Source organism: Capsicum annuum, chromosome 11, assembly GCF_002878395.1.
Source record: "Capsicum annuum cultivar UCD-10X-F1 chromosome 11, UCD10Xv1.1, whole genome shotgun sequence".
NCBI classification, from domain to species: Eukaryota; Viridiplantae; Streptophyta; class Magnoliopsida; order Solanales; family Solanaceae; genus Capsicum; species Capsicum annuum.
In genome coordinates, this window is record NC_061121.1 from 64,141,546 (window position 1) to 64,147,115 (window position 5,570).

Genomic DNA, 5,570 nt, shown 5'->3' on the forward strand with positions numbered 1-5,570 from the left:
GAAATTCATATCCAAATCTTCCTACATTCGAGAAATACGCTACTGATGGCCCTCGAATTTAGGAAAAAATAAGGGAGAAGAATCAAGGAGGAATAGATTTGTACCCACATCATTTATTAATAAAAATTGTTGTTTCTTCATATTTTTATTTGTGATTGAAGTTTATTTTTCATAAATTAAATTATATTGAAAATAAAGGTATATTTCACACTCTTCATATCACTACCATATCAATGTCAGATCATCGCCACGTCAAAAATAATTAAAAAAAAAACATAAATTCATTAATTTATATTATACTTTTCTTTTTTTAAAAAAAAACACCCTTCTAATCTTCTTCAACCTCCCCCTTCCCCCTCCTTTTTTCACAATCTATAGCGAACTGCCTTCCTACTCTTTCTGTTAGGGTTTTTGTCCTGATTTTGTTATCAAAATTGAGTTTTAATTTTTTAATGAAGGAAAATAAAAGTAATTCTATAATTACTTTTAATTTTCCTGAAAGGAAAATATATAATTATTCCATATTTGACTAACATCTTTCTTGGAGGAAAGATTTTAAAGCTCTATAAGTAGAAGACCCCTTTTTTTATACCATAACATAATAGCATCCATAATATAGTCGTTTAAAAGTCTTGTTTAGAGAGAGATTTTCTCCCAACAGTTTTTATATTTTTCTTATATTAGTTTTTCATATATTGATCGTTTGACCGAATCATATTAATAATATGTCTTTGTAGTATGTTTTTCTTTATTGTCTAAATTATCGTCTTCTATGATTTGCAAACTGTTAGTTTCCGCATGACGCTCTCTCAATTTTGAACTAAAAAGTGGTATCAGAGTTTACGGTTTAATGGTCCAATAGTGTGGTGAGACAAGATTAAACAGGTTCAAAGCGGTTTCAAAATCAAGCTGCAATAATTTGGATGGTAATGACGATTTTTGTCCAACTACATGTGGAGAACAAGTTTCAACTATATTTTCAATATTTCTGTTGCTGCATTTTTAAAAATAAAAATAAAAAATTATTTTTTTAACTCATTTTTAATCATGATATTTTAAACTTTATTTTTAACCATGACAAACAGCAGTTATGAAGATTATATCAAGAATGAAGTTCATGCATGCAGTGATGTGAAGAAGGCGGATCAAGTGAAGAAAATCAAGCCAAAAAGGAGAGATTTGTTAGAGGTTTTGCCCTGATTTTCTTACCAAAATTAAGTTTTAATTTTCTATTGAAGGAAAATAGAAGTAATACCATAATTACTTTTCCAGAAAAATATAAAATTCTTTCATATTTGGCTATTCTCTTTCTTAGAGGAAAGATTTTGGACCTCTATAAATATAAGATTCCTCTTTTCATACCATAACACAATAGCATCCACAATGTAATCGTTTAAGAGTCTTGTTTAGGGAAAGATTTTGGACCTCTATAAATATAAGACTCCTCTTTTCATACCATAACACAATAGCATCCACAATATAATCGTTTAAAAGTCTTGTTTAGGGAGAGATTTTCTCCCAACAATTTTTATGTTTTTTTATATTAGTTTTTCATATGTAGGTCGTTTGACCAAATTATATTAATAATATATCTTTGTAGTATGTTTTTCTTTATCATCTGAATTATTCTCTTTTATGATTTGCAAACTATTAACTTTCGCATAATGCCCTTTCAACCCTCATCTCATCTCACTTTTTCTTCTGCAACCTCCTCCCCACTCCATTCCATGAAATCCAACAATTTCTCTTTCTCAAATCTCCTTCAATTTCTCCTTTCTTTATTCCCGACAAGCCACTAAAAACTTCAATTACCTGCATGTTTATCGACATAATTGAATAAATTGATTGAATTAAGCAACCAGGTAACAGTAAACTCAACAATTTCATCATAATAATTCAAGCTAAACTCATTTTTGATGACATCAATCTTAGCAATAGAATTTTCATCAATGGTATTTATTCAATGGTGGATATTTTTTATATCGAGGAATTAAAATTTAGTGTTGAATTAGCTATGGAGATAGAGAGAATAATTTTTTTGATTGATAATTTTTAATTTGGAGGTAGCTTTGAAGCCTAATATTAGAATGGAGGTTAGATATATGATGCAGAAGAAGAAAGGGAAAAGAGAGCTTATTTTTTAATTATATAATATAAAAATAATGGGGTCACTTGTTTTTTTTAAAAATAAAAAGCACTCTAAAGTTTTTTTTTTTTGTCACGTTATAAGGAATCATATTAATTTACTTAAAAGTTGTTTAGTGAGATAAATAATACGTATATAAAGTTAAAATGTCTAAAGTAAATTGAACAACAAGTTTTATCTCTTTTCTCTATAAAAATTGATGGACAAAACTTATCTTTATCGTAAATCGTCATTGGTCATCAGAAATTTGATCATAAATCCGAACGAATTATTAGAATTTGGCCACAAATTTCTAATGGATCGCCGTAACTTCTTGTATAAAAATGTTATGAACATGTTTTCCTTCAAATTAGTCTAAATCAATTCCAAATGACTCCAAATTTAATATACAACATTCTATTATTAATCTCAATAGTTTTTTCGTGACAAGATTAAACCTTAAGCTTCAAAAAATTAATAAATGACTTCATCTTCTTCAACAAATTATTTTCAATTTTTTCCAACCAAACTAATCCAAACCATCAAGATAGATAACATGAATTCAATGGAACAATGCAACTCAGTTCCAGCCATAAATAATCAATGAATCTTTAAAGTTTTACCCACATATTGAATTAATTTTTAATTTTAATTATGAGCATAATTATAAAATGTATGTATTATGAAGGCATGTTCTTGGCTCTTACACTCTTAATAATAATTTACATGATATCTTTTCACAATCTCATTATTCCTTCAGGTATCCGACAAAATCTTTCCTCGACTCATAACTTCTCCACCCACTTGTATTATTCCTTTCTTTTAGAAGACCGTATTCTTGTATTGTACCATGACTTTGACTTATCTTAATACTTTTTATTTATAAATTTTGCTGTTAATCAAATACTCCCTCCGTTTTATTTTATGTGTCGCTATTTAATCAGGTACGGAGTTTAAGAAATAAGGAAAGACTTGGTAAAGTTTACCAAATTATCCTTTAACAAAAAATGTGCCAATACTTTTTTTTTTTTTTAATTAAGTGGTACCAATAAGAGTAAAAGGGTAATTATGCCTTTAAAAAATTGTCAAATAAGGAAAGACGACACTTATTTTGGGACGGATTAAAAAGAAAATGATGACACATAATTTGGGACGGAGGAAGTAATAATTTTTTCCATAAATAATACTCCCTTTGTTTAATAATAGATGAATTGTTGAATTTTGTCACACAGATTAAGGAAAAAGCATTAAAGACATAAATTTAACACAACTTTTCATTTTTACCCCCAAAAAAAGAAAAAATTGACCTTGTAATACATTTTCAAAAGTTAATTGGTTGTCAAATCATAAGGGTAAATTTGAAAAAAAATTCAATGATTCACTTATTTTGAAACACCAATAAATACCCCAACAATTCACTTATTTTGAAACGGAGGGAGTACTAATAGTAATGGCGGGGTCAGACTTTTGGTTAAGGGTGTTATATTTTTCCTTGGGCAAAGGACTATTTAAAAAACAAAGAAAATAAAGCAATGTTGCACCTGTCAAGGTTCAAACGCGGGTTGTTGATGCGAAAATGCACACTCTTGACCACTAGATTATACTCCCTCCGTTTCGAAACAAGTGAATTGTTGGGGTATTTATTGGTGTTTCAAAATAAGTGAATCATTGAATTTTTTTCAAATTTGCCCTTATGATTTGATAATCAATTAACTTTTAAAAAGGTATTACAAAATCAAATTTTTTTTTTGGGTAAAAATGGAAAGTTATCTTAAATTTATGTCTTTAATATTTTTTTCTTAATATGTGTGTCAAAATTCAATAATTTATTTATTATAAAATAGAGGAAATATTTTTCTAACTTGTCAAAGGTATGCAACCACATGTATATAATCATAAATATCTATATTTAACCTATATATTAATTTTTTTTTTTTTTTTTTTTAAAAGAAGGATGGTAATCTGATTACCCTTCATTGGCTGTGGTCCACTGACTAATAGTTTCGAAATTATACATGAGAAATAATGCAAAATAATAATATTATTGGAAGAAAAAGAGAATAAAGGAGTTTGTTGGATCAAGTTGGGCCAGTTGGTGTTAGCGACGCGTTTGTATCAACTAAATTGCCAATCAACAGCTGTTAACTGAAAACCAGACAAAAGCAGAAGCAGCAGCAGAATAAGAATGTGAATGGATTACTCAAATCTACGATTTGATGTCCATTTGTACACTTCCACTTGATTTCTCCTCCATTATCCCCACCAATAATTCGGTAGTGCCTCCATCTCATTTTATGTATCGCTTTTTGATCAAGAATGAAATTTAAGAAATAAGTAATGATTTTGTAAAGTTTATAAATTTATCTTTTTTAAAGTTGCTTTAGTATTTATTTTTTAGATATATTTTCTTATTAAGTGAGATCTATAAAGAATAAAATGAAAATGATATCATTAAATAATTATTAAATTAAAAAAAATGACAATCTTTTTGAGACGGACCAAAAAGAAAACGCCGACACATAAAATGGGACGGAGGGAGTACATGTTATGAGTATCCGCGTGATTTGGTAGATTGTATAAAAATAATACTTTCTCTGTTTCATTTTATGTGTCATCGTTTACTTTTTAGTCCGTTTTAAAAAAAAATCATCTTTCCTTATTTGGTAACTATTTAACGATAACATTTCCATTTTATCCTTACTGAATCCCATTTAATAAGAAAAGACAATTAGAAAGTAAATTTTAAGAAGGACAATTTTATAAACTTTACAAAATCATCACTTATTTTTTAAATTTCGTGCTCGGTCAAAAGACAATGCATAAAATGGAACGAAGGAAATATTTTTTTGCCTCTTGATTTATTTTAGTTTTTCGATTCATTTTAAAAGGAATGTTTGTTTTTTCAACTCTTTAATTATAACTTTTCACGTAACGTACAAATAACTTAACATTAATCCAATGCATTCTTTTAGCGTTCTTAGCTTGTAGCATGGGCGCCAACAATTTTATACATATATATATATATGTATGTATGTATATCTAGAATTTAGAATATATTAAAAATGTGAAGATTCTTAAAAAAGTGATTTGAACTTTTTATCATTCATTAAAATATTTTATAATAGACAAAATTATCTTTTCACCCATTTTACTCAAAAATAAATTATTATGACTTTTTTTAAATTGGTGTTCTGTTTGGTTTAGGTGACTTTTCCCAAATAGAAATTGTTATATCTTTTCTATTATATAGAAGATGTGGTTTCGATCACCTCTTGCAATTACCAAAAAACCAACTATTTTTACTTAATTACATACCATGCGTCAATATATAATAATTTAATTATTTTATCATAATGATTTAAATATTTAATATATTCTATTAATTTATATTAATTAACTATAACTACATATTGAAAGTAATTTTATTTATTTAATTGTCTATCAT